Source organism: Eptesicus fuscus, chromosome 4 (assembly GCF_027574615.1).
Source record: "Eptesicus fuscus isolate TK198812 chromosome 4, DD_ASM_mEF_20220401, whole genome shotgun sequence".
Taxonomy (NCBI): domain Eukaryota; kingdom Metazoa; phylum Chordata; class Mammalia; order Chiroptera; family Vespertilionidae; genus Eptesicus; species Eptesicus fuscus.
The window spans coordinates 60,462,432-60,479,271 of NC_072476.1; the positions used below are offsets into that span (position 1 = coordinate 60,462,432).

Below are 16,840 nucleotides of genomic sequence, written 5' to 3' on the forward strand. Positions count from 1 at the left end.
TGTTTTAATTAAGCCCTTTTGTCTACCAAGCATAGAGACCCACTCAGATAACTTGGGTTGAATTTGTAGTTTGTCTCCTAAAAAGGATTCTTACAGAAAATAGATAAAACTGAACCCTGTACTGAAATGTTAACTTAAGTCATTTAGACTTGATGATGTTGCTCTAATGTGAAAGGAATCTATTATGGGTTATTGTGAGGGTACTCATCATCTTATGATTGTAGTCATTGATAATTAATATTGCTGTACGAAACAGCTCTCTTGCCATTTGTCTCTTATGGACACATGGTATTTCTCTAGAGGAATCTCTGTCTCTCTAATTCCTCTCTTCTGGGCATTGATCAGTTTCTTCCTTTTTCTTACTCTTTATGCCCACTGAGAACTTTGGCAAATGCATGGCCTTCATGTGTCTCCAATTCTGACTTTACCTCAGCTGCATGCAATCCTCCACCAATCTCTTGGTGTTTCCCATTCAGATTCTTAAGAAAAAAAAATTTTTTTCTCATCTCTTTGCTTCAGACTGTAGGTGATGGTCCTAGGAACTAGCTGCACTTAGATCAGTGTCCATTCCTGGTTCAATCAGCTGTGGATGGACAATGCAGGGTCATGAAATATAAAAGATGGCCCCTACTGCTGTCTCATGAAGCAGATCTATATAAGTAATGTAGTTTTGCTAGAAGCGGTGGTTCGTAGTAGGTAGTAAGATTGATACCTCTGGTATATAACCTGTCTTAAACAAATCACTATCCCTAATATGAGGCACCAAACTATTAACATCACCCATTGGTTAAATGTCACTTTCTCAAGGAAATCCCAGACTACATTCTATATACCCTCCTAACATGTGCTTCCATTATACACAATATTACATCACCATCAAAAAAAAAAAAAATTCATTACTGTTACTATAATTATTTTTTTAGTGCCTCACTTTTCTCATAAACTCCAAGGTGTGTGAAAACAGGGACCATATCTTACCTGCTCACCATTATTTCTCCTGTACTTGGTCCAATTCCTGGCTTATAGCAGTATCCAGATATTTGTTATTTGATTCTTAAGTGACATAAACCCATAGGAAACAAGTGTTTTAGAGTATAAGTTTAGTACTTCTCCAAAAATCAACTTTCCTTCCTAAACATCCCCATTTCTGACAGTGACATTATCAGCCACAGATACTGACTCATCCCTCTCTCCAGCATCAAGGCAGTCATGCTTTGTTGGTCCTTACTTTCTCTTTTATCTGTAAAACTAGAGGCCCGGTGCATGAAATTCGTGAACTGGGTGGGGGTGTCCCTCAGCCCAGCCTGCACCCTCTCCAATCTGGGACATCCTTCTCACAATCCAGGACTGCTGGCTCTCAACCTCTCACCTGCCTACCTGCCTGATTGCCCCTAACCACTTCTGCCTGCCAGCCTGATCACCCCCTAACCTACTCCCCTGCCAGCCTGATCGATACCTAACTATTTCCCTGCCGGCTCAATTGCCCCTAACTGCCCTCCCCTGCCGGCACGATTGCCCCTCACTGCCCTCCTCTGCCGGCCTGGTCACCCCTAACTGCCTGTTATGTGTGGACATGTACTAGAAAGAAACAGTAAAAATAGGTTACTGTTCTTGCTAGCAAACAAGTAACCTCTATCCTATCACTCAATTAGACTGGAAGTCTCTTGCAGGCTCATTCCTACAATCCATACATATTTGCTGAATATCTGCTATCTTCAAAAACCCAGTGCCAGGCACAAGGAATTATAAGAAGCCAGAAAATAAGGTCCATGACTTTCAAGACCATTTTAAGTGAAGTCCCTGGGAGAGAGAGAAGGAACATGGCGGCGGGAAGGGAGTGAGCAGTCTGCGCGGCCCCGCACCCGCAGGAGGAAATAGAGGGAGCAGCTGAAACGAGAGGAATCCAGCCCGAATTGGTGAAGGAGAAGTGGCTGGTGAGACAGTTAAGTGAAGTCCCTGATATTGTACTAATACATGATGAGAGCTCAGTAAATGTCCATTGGCATCAATGAACATGGCAGTGATGATGAAGTCTCTAGGGCACCACAATTTCTTGCCTTTGTAGAGGTGTTAACTTCATTTAGCTTCTTTGTGTCTTCACAAAGAATGGATGCCAGAAAGTCTTTCTCAATTTTTTTCTGTCTGATCAAGACTTAGATAAGGTCTGTTTCCCCCAACTCAGTTTCATGCTTCAGAGAGAAGATATGGTATTGCCAATGGAACCACTTCACATTTGGGCAACATCATAATGTCTAAGTGGCTCAAATTCAAGTTTCAATGTAGATCCTGGTTCCTGCACATTGGCTGTCAAAAACCACTTTGCAGGAGCCAAACTGTGGAATCCTTTCAAATGTTAGGTAGTATTAGAAGTTCCATTAAAGTGCTACAGAGTTTCAAAAGATTTTGAAATTCTGATTTTTTAACAAAATATGTTATTGAAATTTTAATCTGTCCCTTGTTTTTGTCATGGTCTAAAAGCTATTGAGATCCCCATTTTTAGTAGGATCACAGGTTTTAGAGAAAAGTATAAGTTGGAACTTCTATAATAATTTTATACAACAGTGGATATATAGGACAGTTCTGCTTTTCAAATGTAATTGTGAAATAAAACTCCAAGAAGACATAATTGTTTTTTATTTGTACTGTATACCTTAGTCCTCTCTTTGTACCTTGTCCCTCTTTATTTCCTTGCTCAGCCTGCAAGAAATAAGATGTTTATAAAGACACTAGAGGCCCGATGCACAAAATTCATGCAAGGGGCTCAGCCCTGGCACCCGTGGCGGCTTGCCTCGGCCCTCGCAGCCCCCACTTCATCCAGAAGGTCCTTCAGCTGTCCGGTCTAATTAGCATATTACGCTTTCATTATTATAGATAATAGTTAAAATAAAGGTATAAAGATTTCATATCTTTATCTCTAAACATTTTTATTTTAGATATAGTTAGAGATATAGATAATTATCTATCAGCCTATGATATGATAATTGTGTCAATTTAATACAAAATTTATCTCTAGCCCTAGCTGGTTTGGCTCAGTGGATAGAGCATCAGCCTGCGGATCAAAGAGTGCCAGGTTTGATTCTGGTCAAGGGCACATACCTCGGTTGCAGGCTCCTCCCTGGCCCGGGCCCTGGTTGGGGCTCATGCAGCAGGCAACCAATCGATGTGTTTCTCTCAAATTGATATTTCTGTCTTTCCCTCTCTCTTCCACTCTCTCTAAAAATCAATGGAAAAATATCCTCGGGTAAGGATTAAAAATAAAATAAAATTTATCTCTAGCTTTCTTATCATCAAAGGAAGAAAAAATAGCTAATATCTTTTTCACTTGAAAAGCAAAAGCATAATACACTCATCTGGAAAGATATTTTCCTTGCAATAAATACCAAAGAAATCACATGATTTACTTGTAAATAACCAATTCTTTGTGAAATAATTTGTTTAGTGTCTACTTTCCCCATTATTTTTTCACCATTGAGTATGATGTTAGCTAAGGTTTAGTCATATATGGCCTTTATTATGTTGAGGTACTTTCCTTCTATACCCATTTTATTGAGTTTTTTTTAAATCATAAATGAATATTGTATCTTATCAAATGCTTTTTCTATGTCTGTTGATAAAATCATGACTTTTATCCTTTATTTTGTTAATGTGGTATGTCACATTGATCAATTTATGTATGTTGAACTATCCTTATGTCCCTGACCATGATGTATTATTTTTTTAATGTCTGTTGTTTAGGATTTTTGCATCTGTATTCAATAGAGAAATTGGTCTGTAGTTTCCTTTTGTGTGTGTGTGTTATCCTTTCCAGGTTTTGGTGTCAAGGTATGTTAGCCTCATAAAATATGTTAGGAATTATTGCCTCTGCAATTATTTTGGAAGAGTTTGAGAATTATAGGTATCAAATCTTCTTTGAATGTTTGGTAGAATTCACTAGTATTTGGGCAAATAATTTTGACAAAGGAGCCAAAAATATACAATGAAGAAGAAAAAAGCCTCTTCAAGAAATGGTGCTGGGAATATTGGAAAGCCACATACAAACTAAAAAGTTTCTGCATAGCAAAAGAAACCAACAACAAAACAATAAAGCAACCAACCGAATAAGAGATGATATTCACACAAAAATAGTCTGAAAAGGGATTAATATCCAAAATATATAAAGAAATCGTACAATTCAACACTAAACAAACAACAATCCAATTTTTAAAAATGGGCAGAGGACCTGAATTGACCCTTCTCCCAAGAAGTCATACAAATGGTCAACAGATATATGAAAAGATGCTCAACTTCACTAGCTATTAGGGAAATGCAATGAAAGCTACAATAAGATACCACCTCACACCTGTTAGAATGGCTATTGTCAACAAGACAAGTAATAACAAATGTTAAAGAGGTTATGGAAAAAAGGTGGGAATGTAAACTGGTACAGCCACTATGGAAAACAGTATGGAGACTCCTAAAAATAGAGTTGCCATATGACCCAGCAACCCCTCTTTAGGGTATCTACCCAAAAATTGTGAAAACATTTATTTGCAAAGATATATGCACCCCTATGTTCATTGCAGCATTCTTCACAGTGACCAAGACATGGAGACAACCAAAGTGTCCTTTGATAGAGGACTGTATAAAGAAGATGTGGTACATGTAAACAATGGAATACCATTCAGCCATAGGAAAAGATGAAATACTGCCATTTGCAATAATGTGGATGGACCTTGATAATATTATGCTAAGCAAAGTAAGTCAGTCAGAAAAAGCTAAGAACTATATGATTTCACTCACATGTGGGATCTGAAACTCATAGACACCAACAGTATGGTGTTGACCAGGGCAAGGGCCCATCCGTGGGTAGTAAAGGAGGCTAAATATTTGGTGATGGAAAATTATTTTATTGGGTGGTCAGCACAATGCAATATACAGGTCATGTTTCATAAAAATGTACACCTGAAACCTATATGATCTTATTAACCAATGTCACCCCAGTAAATTTAGAGAGAGAGAGAGAGAGAGAGAGAGAGAGAGAGAGAGAGAGAGAGAGAAAGAGAGGGAAAGAGGGAGAGAAAGAGAAGAAAATAGTTTCTAGAATACTTAGTTCCATTAAAATTATTTTCAGTTCTCAAAAATCACCTTTTCTCCTATTTTATCAAAACCCTCTCCCTTTCTCATAATTTTTACTGCTAAGAAAATAGGATAGACATAAATTTAACAGACTTCATTGCTATGAACTCACCACATGTCTAAAATTGATCCATTTAGGCAACTCCCATGTGTTTGGGGTGAACTAGCCCTGTATTATTTTCAGTCCCCGTGAAACGTCTTTGTTAATCATTGGGCAGTGGGCCTATTCATCAGTATGATGAGGCTTTTAGGAAGCTAGTTCACCCTAGAACACAACAGTTTTGAGTCAAAATACTTTTGAGAATAACACTTTATCCTGTTTGTACAAAAAAAAAAAGCAAAAAAAAAGCACCTTCACAAAAAATAATAACTCTACTTAAATGTGAAAATATATTTAAATTCTAAATAATAAATAGTATTTTATTTCTTTTTACTATACTTTTCCAAAATAAATGTGAATAGCACATGAATCTTTCAGATTATTTCTATGGAATAGAAACAGCTCTTTTTAGTTAGAGTCCGAGTAACACAGAAGCCACTGAACTCAGTTTTTAACCAAATACCTGGTTAAAATTATGTTTCTTGTATTTCCAGAAGCTTTTAACTTGCAAATACCAAATTTTTAATGATTCATATTTTGAATGATCATTTTATCCAAAAGATTGGGTTACTGAGAATAACAGGCTTATCAAAAGTTTAGAAGCAAAATGTACACTATCTTGTCACTTTTACTATTTAGGACTTAGCACCTATATTTTTTGAAAAGCATTTAAAGAATGTTTTTAATTTTTTATAATAATATTTTTTCCCTCTGGAAAACATAACATTTGAAGTTAAGTACTTATCTCAAAAAGTGTTTGCATTTCATTTCTAATTCAGTTCACATTTACTGAGCTCCCATTACTTCAGAAGACTTAACCAGTCAGTCAGTCCACAAATGTTGACTGCATGTCTGCTCTGTGCCTGGCACTGTTCTAGGCACTGTTCCAGGCACTGGGATGGTTTCCGGCAAAACAGACATAGCAAAGTTCCTGCCTGGAAGGAGCTTACACTGTAGTTAGAGCAGATGGATAGTAAACATATAAGCCCTCCCACAAAAAAAGCTAGTAAATAAAGAAATAAACATTATTTCAAATGCTAGTAAGTATAACTGTTACAACAAACATTTAACAGTGTAATGGGTTGGAGAGTGACGGGCAGGACGTGAGGGAGTGGTAATACTCCTTTAGCTCATTTTTTCACACTTTGAGGCTACCTACTCCTGCTATTGCTACTGCTTGCCCTTCATTGAACTACTTGAAATCATCATGCTCTCTTTGTCCCGCAGACCTATAATATAACATCACTGACTGAGTTATTTTCTCCAGAAGTGATGAAAATACATCAGTCCAACAACATTTTTTGTCTTCTCCCTCTGCATTAGTAAGTGGTTGTAAATGGTGAAACTTCCCCACCACCACTTACATTCTGTAATATTCTCTAAATCATTGAAGATACTGGGCAGCAGAAAAAAATCCGCAAGTGTCCACTATATGCATTAAATAGAATATATGAAGGTGATACCAGGTTTAAAGACTCAAATACTTAGAATGATAGAGTCACTCAACATAGTGAGAAAAGTGAGGAAAATGGGTGGATATATGGCAAAGCATTCCATTTTCCATTACTGATGTAACTATAAAGCTGTCCTATAAATTGGTTCAATCCAGTTTCCCTATATATACATATATATGCAAATGATAACGTTAACTAAAAAAAACAAGCTCTTGGAGAGGATGTATCCAGAGAGTGAAGAACACACAAATCCCATATATCTGAAACTGGCCACTAATATTAGCATGTGGGTGGTACTTTAGAATGCATAAAGTACTTTCACATGTATCATCTCATAGGCTCCTCAAAATGGTGAAATAGGTGCTATTATTATCTCCATTTTATACATAAAGAAACTGAGACTCAGCCAGATGATTTGCACAGAATCTTAAAGCTAGAAAGTGTTAGAACTGGACCTCTCACCCACGGGCTGTATCTGCAAGTCCGGTGTGCTCTCCACTGCACCATAGCTACAAACAGATGTTTTCAAGAGGAGGCAGACACAAAGAGAAGTTGAGTGATGATAGGAATGTGAATCTGAAGCCATGGCTAACATGCCAGTGAGAAAGGAAGTAACAGTGTCTTTTAGCAACAGAAGGCTGCCGGCATAAGAACAGAAAAATGGATCTCAGATTCAGTCAGAAAACTACTCAATGGTTTTAAGAAGGAAAGTTTCTAAACAGGAAAGTGGTGAGAAAAGTTTTGCCATTATCAAGGGAGGGTTTGATTTTTTTTTTTTTTAATGGAGGGTTCTTATGCCGAGAGTATGTTCAAGTAATTCAATGAACAGACAGGCATTAACAGTTCAGTAGGCGGTCAAGATAAGTAATCAATGTGGGGAAGCATGAGCATGCTAAAAGGAACTGGGACAATGCAATAGAAATACAATGATATCAAAGAGAGGAAAATGCATTTTATGTGATGTTCTCACAGCGAGGCATTCTAAGGTAGAAAGTACATTTCTGTGATCTGTTAAGAAAGAAGTATAGACACAAGAAGGGAGGGTGTTTCAGGCTGAGGAGGTACAGAAGCCATAACAAATGCCTCCACATCATTCTCCATTACTATGTGGTATAATAGTGCCTGTGCATGGACGTAGAAAGAACCACAGTCTTCACCATAGAGGTCAAGTGCTTTTTGAACCAACTCAAATAAAAAATACTACATTATCTCCTTTTACTCTTAGAAAACACTAGGCTCATTGCCTGTTTTTGTTACTTCATTGTCATATATTTTGTTTAAATGTCATAGAATTTAAATTATTATTATGTGCTCATTAGTTCTGCTGCCTTGGGATGTAATGACTCATATTAGTAGTCTTCATAATAAAAAGGGTTGGTGAATTTTTACTGAACTGTCCTTTTGGGACTATAATTTTTAATATTCTCTGGAAGCTTTGCCAATTCTTTGGCAATAAAGTACTCTTACACTGCCTTTATCATTGACAAGTTCATAAGGAACAGAGCTGGCTGTGTTACCTGTGACTATTGAGTGCCCTTTTGATCTGGTAAGCTCCTTACTTGGGAGAGTCACCAAGGACACATGATTAATATGCAGCCATCTTGTAAGCAAAGAGGGTGATTTTGTAACCTTTCAGCAATAATTTTAGGCTGTTCTCTGCAATCCCCGGTGTGGGCCATGCAGGACGCAGCCGATCAATGATTCTCTCTCATCATTGATGCTTCTATCTCTTTCTCCCTTCCTCTCTCTGAAATCAATACCAAAAGAATAAATAAATTTTTAAAAGATAAGAAACAAGATTTTTATTTGTCCTATAGTTCAGTATATTTCACTGAGGCCGATGCTGCCCTTATCCTTTTGGGTATTCTTTCATGTCAAGAAGAGATGTGAGTTATATAAACATGAAAATGTTGCTTTCCTTGTTAAAACTACTGGAAGCTTAATGTGCTGTGTTGAGAAAAATTGTTCTTTTTTTGAAAAATACTTGTCTGGAATGGTTACACAGAAACTTCATGTTTAGGAAATGACCTATTGATTGACTAGCTCAGGTTAGGAGCATTGACCTTGAGGCTCTTTTCTCCAATAGGTTTGCATTCATGGTTTATGAAAGATAGCTATCAGTAGTCAGCTAAGAGCAAATGCTCATCTTCTTTATTCAAGATACACTCACGGTGATGTTTTAGCAAAAAAAAAGATAATGATACAGATAGAAAAACAGAATACAGACATATCTTAGCAGTATCGTGCTGACCTGTGCCATTAATAGTAACACTCTGTATTGCATTAACTGCTTCCTTATCATATCACTGTGTCATGGGTCATCATTTTTATTTGGTGACATGGCTGCTACACCAACTTACGTGTTTAGTGTCCACCTTTAAAAGCATTATCAGAAAACTGTATCTTACAACAAGTTTTTATCTGGCTTTTAAAAGATGAAATTAATGAGTGAATAAAGAGAAGAAATGAATGCCTACAGAAATTAAATGGAAAAAATGCATTAATATTTGTATGCTTTTTTATCTTTGGTATAATGTTGACCCATCAATAAGAACAAAACTCTCCAGTTGGGGCTATTCTTTTATTGGGCCATTCATATGTTCCAATTTTACTCCTCTTTGGTAAACAGGAAGTAATTGTGAACTTTCCAGAAACCTTTAAATGATTCAGTCTACAGTTGTGAGATATACATATATATATATATGCACCATATGTATATGAAATCACAAATAATATATATTTATCCTTATAAAAGTAAGTGAATCATTTATTATTTAATCCAATCTTTGATACAGTTAAGCTAACCAGCTCAGGAAAAGAATATGAAAATGAAAAAAATCTTAGTTGCACCAAAATGTCTTCTAGAAGTCCACATAGGTACACCGAAGATAGCTATCATTTTTCCACTTACTGTACCAACACAAGTTGATGCAGTATGTCTCATTACTTTAAGAAAAAAAGAAGCAATCATCTGCTTTAAACTGAAACCATCAATAGGCTTATATTCTCGTAGCCCTGTACTATAGAGTTTAAGAGGCTGGCATTTGGACTCAGTGACTTCAACAAATATTTGTCAGGAGCCTCTATGTGTCGAGCACTACTATAGGGCAATAGGAATAAAGGTTGAACCAAACAAAGTCCCGCATTCATGGATTTAAGTTCATACTTACTAGCACCATGATTATTAGAGAGCTCCATAACCTCACCAGACTCCAGTTTAGTCATCAGCAAAGTGAAAGTAATACCAGCTTGGTAATAGCATTCTCAGGTTTACATTTATTAGTGTATTAAAGTGCTTAATGCTGTGCCAGGAACATAGTAAATACTCGATTTTAACTCTCATTTCTTAATGATGATGATAATTACTAGGAATACATATTACAACTTAAATCAACTTGCTTAAAATTGAATTTTACAAATTCTCCTTATGCTATGGGCTATTGATGGATGATGATTTGTGGCTAGAGTATCATATGTAGGCTGAAAGTTTTACAGATGTGCCATCCAGTTTGGGACCTCTATAATCTATTTATGCACATATCGGAGTAAAGTCAACACTATTTTTTTTTTTTATCTTGGCCCTTCCTTTAGGCATCTTCCTTCCCCGGCTTCTCCCTCCCCACACACACACACCCTACTACACACACCTTTTTTAAATAGAAGGGCCATCTATTTGGGCACATATTTTGTTAGCCTTCATAATTTGAATGGATATTAAAGCATATTAATGACCCCAAAATGTCAAAAAAAAATCTGTGACCCAAGTTTTTGCCATGGAATATAAGCTCAGACTTTCTATTGCTCAATTCTCATTGAGCAAAAATAAAAATAATAGTTATCTTAAAAAATACAATGGTCACCCTAACCGGTTTGGCTCAGGGGATAGAGCGTCAGCCTGTGGACCGGAGGGTTCCGGGTTCGATTCCGGTCAAGGGCGCATGCCCAGTTGTGGGCTCGATCCCCAGTAGGGGACGTGCAAGAGGCAGCCGATCCATGATTCTCTCTCATCATGGATGTTTCTATCTCTCTCTCCCTCTCCTTTCCTATCTGAAATCAATAAACATATATATTTAAAAAAATTAAAAAATACAATTGTCTAAAGGAGAAACAATCCATCATTTCTTTAGATGTGCTTAATTTTATCTCTCGAGGAAGCCAGACTATCAAAGACTATCAGGTCACCTGAAACACATTATCTTTGTGTCCTTTGAGTTGCTTCTCCCAACTTTCTCTGTAGTGTTGTCATGAGTTCATACGAAGGATATAAGCAAAAAAAGCATCTGTTCTCCACAACTGGTTTGCATTTATCACCTCGATGCAGTGACTCATAATCCTATATAAAAAGAGCATAATATACAAATTGACCGAACGGTGGAACAACTGGTTGCTATGACGTGCGCTGACCACCAGGGGGCAGACACTCAACACAGGAGCTGGCCCCTAGTGGTCAGTGTGCTCCCACAGGGGGAGCGCCGCTCAGCCAGAAGTCGGGCTCACAGCTGGCGAGCGGCAGGCGGACATCCCCTGAGGAGTCCCGGACTGCGAGAGGTCACAGGCCGGGCTGAGGAATACACCTCCCCTCCCCACCCCCGCAGTGCACAAATGTCATGCACTGGGCCTCTAGTCAATTATATTAATTTATTTGTCTTTGTCAGTAGGAAGCTCAGCCAAAATTTAGGCTTCATGTGGCAGTTGTACAGGTCTTTTTGTATTATTAATCCTTATGTGTCATTCTTACCTTATCCCTGCCTTTATCCTATTTCTCTACTCCTTTTACTCTTTACCCCTTTTCCTTTTCTTCTATACTGAATATGTAAGTCCTCTCAAATGCTTCTTTCATAAAGGATTTGAATAAATAGCTAAACAAACAAACAAAAGTCACTCTATTACTCTTTTCTTACGTATTAAAATTTTCTACTATTAAATGGTTGTAAAAGTGTATAATTTTTTACCCCCTTTTTCACAATTTTTAAATATTTTTTCTAGTAAATAGATTATAGCATTCTATATTACATTAAAAAGTACTTTTGTCTTGATACTATAGGTTTTCCTAAATTTACAACTTCTCTTAGGAAAATTTTTCACAATCCATGTTTCTACTGATAGATATAAATTGTAGGCTCAAAATCATTAAAATCTGATCAACTAAAAGACATCTTATTTTCAGTAATTGACATCTTTTTTTACTGTGCAGATTAACCCTCCACCCAATAGGTACCATTCACCTATAGTGATAACCAAATTACATATATATATATATATATATATATATATATATATATATATATATATATATATACACATATATATATATATATATATGATTCTTTGGGAAATAATTCCCATCCATTGTTACTTTAACAAGACCCAAATAATAATTCTGATCCTGGTTTTAATAAATGTTTATTGTTCAGATTATTACAATTGTTCCTCTTTTTTCCCCCCATAGCTCCCCTTCACCCGGTTCCCACCCCACCCTCTGCCCTTACCCCCCCCCCCACTGTCCTCATCCATAGTTGTACGATTTTTGTCCAGTCTCTTCCCACACCCCCCACACCCCTTTCCCCCTGAGAATTGTCAGTCCACTCCCTTCCTATGCCCCTGATTCTATTATATTCACCAGTTTATTCTGTTCATCAGATTTTTTATTCACTTGATTTTTAGATTCACTTGTTGATAGATATGTATTTGTTGTTCATAATTTTTATCTTTACCTTTTTCTTCTTCTTCCTCTTCTTAAAGAATACCTTTCAGCATTTCATATAATACTGGTTTGGTGGTGATGAACTCCTTTAGCTTTTTCTTATCTGTGAAGTTCTTTATCTGACCATCAATTCTGAATGATAGCTTTGCTGGGTAGAGTAATCTTGGTTGTTGATCCTGATTTTAAAACACTTGGGGGGAAAGGGCCTTTATGGCCCTGTAATTAAATTTAAAATGTTGCTTAGAGCCAGTATATAAAGCCAAAAAAGTGTGAATAATATGTACTTGCCAAATTTTGTAATACATTTGCATCCTGGGGTTTTAGATATTGTAATGGATGTAAAATATACTTCACATCCATTACAATATCTCAAACCTCAGGATTTCAGACATTTACAAACCCAGAAATAAATTTAATTCCAGGGAAGAACATTTAATTTTTTTACAATAATGAAAGATTTCAGCCTGTGAGTCTTCTGGACAGTTATAGAAAAGCCCATATGGAAAGCTCAATTAAAGATTTGAACTGTCTTTTTCAGAGTGAAGTTCAATATGGATACAGTAAGAATAATTAATTATAAATAAGTTTTTACTTTCTACTACTTATTTAGCCATATCTGGTTCAGTCCAATTTTTATCATAAGTCAGTCCTTACTGGAACTTTTTGTTAATTTAAGTGCTCATGAGTTTTCTCTATCCTGATACTCTCAAATATTATCTGGTATTAAAGTAATCAGTCCTATCTAATACATTATCATTTTCTAAATTAATAAATAGTAAGAATTCACGTTTACATGACATATTTGTGAATATATGTATTAATTTAAAATCAGTTCATTTTTATCTTGAAGATGTTATTCTATATGTATTAATGGTGTGTGTAAATAAGTCCATAATCCTTTAACTTCCTTGCCACATAAAAAGCAGTTGCATTATAGGATGTTTTTTAAAGTACATTCAGAGAGGAAATGCTTTGGGGGAGAGATCTGGGAATGAAATTCTAAGAGTACCAGAGAGCGTGAGAAAGCTCTAGACTTGGAGGTTGAAGATAACAAGAGTAGTTTATTTCGACATTACCATAACCAGGATGAAAAGAAACCACAGTTCTAGGAGCATAACTGCCACTCCAGAAGCTGCCAGTGTTCATCATCAGGTGACAGGGAGCCTTCATGACCAGTGGTCAGCAGGTAGATGATACTACCTGAAAGCTAGGTTTTCTTCAAGTGCATCATTGAAAATGTAATTTTATGCCAGTTTTTTGTTATTTGTAATTTGCTATATGTGATATTTTACTCACCTCATTAGTTAATGGTATGAATACATTTGAGGCTATTATGTGTATAATTTAAATTTTTCTTAAATATATGACTAGAAGAAATAAAATGGTTGACCACCTGCATGACTAACTTTAGTCTCTGAATCCTCCAGAGCTCAAGCTGATACCTTTTGGGGCAAGATCAGTAGATCTAGACAAGATTGTTCTCAAATTTATTTGGAAAGGCAAAGGAACTAGAATACCTTAAACAATTTTGAAGAAGATTAAAGTGGGAGGAATCAGTCTACCCAATTTTAATACATTACTGGCAAATATACAAAGAAACTGGATCACTTACACATTACCGGAAGGAATGTAAAGTGGTTTAATGACTCGAAACAATGTGGCAGTTTCTTGGAAAACTAAACATGCAATTAATACACAGCTCAGCAGTTGCATTCTTGGGCATTTATCCCAGAAAAATGAGAATTATTTCACACAAAAAATTGTACATGAATGTTTATAGCAGCTTTATTTATAATAGCCAAAAAACTGGAAACAACCCAGATGCCCTTCAACAGGGGAATAGTTAAATAAATTGTGGTAAATCCATACCATGGAATACTACTCAGCAATAAAAAGAAACAAACCTCTTGATACACACAACAACCTAGGAAAACCTCCAGTGAATTAAGCTAAATTTTTTGGAAAGCCAGTCTCAAAGGTTACTGTATGGTTGCATTTATATGATACTAGAGGCCCGATACAAAAAATTCGTGCAAGGGGCTTGGCCCTCACAGCCCCAGCTTCGTCCGGAAGGTCGTCCAGACGGTCATCCGGAAGGATGTCCAGACAGTCGTTCTGCTGTTCGGTCTAATTAGCATATTAGCTCTTTATTGTATAGGATTCTTGAAATGACAAAATTATGGAAATAAAGAACAGATTAGCCCTGGCTGGTTTGGCTCAGTGGATAGAGCATCAGCCTGTGGACTCAAGGGTCCCAGGTTCGATTCCAGCCAAGGGCACATGCCCGGGTTGTGGGCTCAATCCCCAATAGGTGGCATCCAAGGGGCAGCCTGTGATTCTCTCTCATCATTGATGTTTCTATCTCTCTCTCCCTCTCCCTTTCTCTCTTAAATCAATAAAAATATATTTCAAAAAAACTGGTTAGTGGTGGTGAGGTTTAAGTAGGGGTTTGGAAGGCAATTGACTTTTATAGAGAAAGGAAGGGAGAGGGAGAGAGAGAAACATTGATGTGAGAGTGAAACATCTATTGGTTGCCTCCTGCACTCCCCCTACCAGGGATCAAGCCCAAAACCTGGGTATGTGTCATGACCAGGAATCAAACCTGCAATCTTTTGGTGCACAGGATGACACTCCAACCCACTGAGCCACACCAGCCAGGGCTTTACTAAGGTTTTTACAAGGTGTTACTACCATTGAGGGAAATTATAACACAGAAGATCAATCTGTGTTATTTCTTACAACTGAATATAATCTATAATTATCTCAGAATAAAAATGTAATTATGAATTAATGCAGCTAAAATGTAATTATGAATTAATGCAGCTAAAAAATGAAGTACAAAGTATCAATTTAGAAAAATATGATAAAACTTTATTAAGAGACATCATAAATCTATACTAATAAAAGGGTAATATGCTATTAGACTGGGAGACCTTCCGGACATCCTTCTGGACAAAGCCATGGTGGCGGGACCAAGGCAGAGGCAGTTAGGGGCGATCAGGCCTGCAGGGGAGGGCAGTTGGGGATGAGCAGGCCAGCGGGGTGGGGGGGCAGTTGGAGGTGAGCAGGCTGGCAGGAAGGGAAGTTGGAGACCATTAGGCTGGCAGGGGAGGGCAGTTGGGGGCCAGCGGGGGTGGGGGCAGTTGGGGGTGAGCAGGCCGACGGGGAGGGGGCAGTTGGGGGTGATCAGGCTGGCAGACAGAGTGGTTAGGGGCCATCAGGCAGGCAGGCAGGTGAGTGGTTAGGAGCCAGCAGTCCCAGATTATGAGAGGGATCGGGCCTAAACCGGCAGTAGGACATCCCCCAAGGGATCCCAGATTGGATGGGGTGCCGGCCAGGCTGAGGGACACCTCTCCCCCCTGCCCCCCCCCCCCCCCGCCCCCGCCCCATGCACGAATTTCGTGCACTGGGCCATTTGTTATTTAAATAAATGGCAGGATATAGCATGTTCATTGATTGGAAGACCCAGTATTGTAAATATATTAGTTGTCCCAAAATTGTCCTATAAGCTTTAGTACAATTTCAAATCATTAAGTGACTGGGATAGTCTGTAATGGCTAATTTACAACCTCCTCCTTTCTCCACTTCCTTCTTCCTGTTGGCTACAAAGTAAAGAGCTGTGATTTTGAAAATCTGAGAGAAAGCAATACAAAATATTGTCTTCAGAATACCAACAGCACTTTGCTTTGTAAACTCACAAGTTTTTACTTTCATGATCTTCTGTATGCATCTCCATTTCCTTAATTTCAAAATGGAAATCATCATAAAAATAGTGTAAAAGCCATAGAAATTTTCTGGGATTTTATGTTTTGTTCTATGTTTAATAACATTTAATAAGCATCAGTTTTCTCATGAATTCTGTCCCAGACAGTTGTTTATACAATAAACATGTATTAATCATGATTTCTGAAATAAAAAGTTTTAAGGGATTACCTCCAAAGGATTTAGAGATAAAGCAAGGTATTTGTAATACATGAAATGACTAGCTAAGCAAAGCAAGTATATGGTAATCTAATATACACCATATACAAAATACTGAAACATAAAGGAAGGGAGTAATTGGTGTGAAGTAAAGGTGATTTATTAGAGGAAATATATATTGAAATGGAGCTTAAAGCAATTAGATGTTCATCTTCTGAAAATTATTTTCATTTTCAGTGCTTAACCGATTTATAAATATTGACTATATTACAGCAAAATACCCGTGTAACTTTGGTCTATCACAACCTCTCTAAACTTTAGATTTTACCTGTGAAATGAAACTGTCATAAGAAATTTTATCTATGGTCCTTTCCACATCTTTTTATTTTATATTTGATATGTTTCTGTCTACATCTAAATTTGGACAAGGTCAACTCCATCTTGCGAGCTCTTGAACAGTTAAAGTTTGACTCCCTGTGAATTCTCAGTTTTGACACTTTCCTAATCTCTTTTGATTCTAAACCATATTTACATTTTAGCAGCTAA

The 16,840-nt window shown here is 37.2% G+C and overlaps 1 protein-coding gene across 2 annotated transcripts in view; it reads left to right on the forward strand.

The window, feature by feature from the left end:
- The window catches only part of FAM172A (family with sequence similarity 172 member A), a 375,530-nt gene that overhangs the window by 346,076 nt on the left and 12,614 nt on the right, over positions 1-16,840 (forward strand). The gene's annotated exons all lie outside the window — the stretch shown is intronic.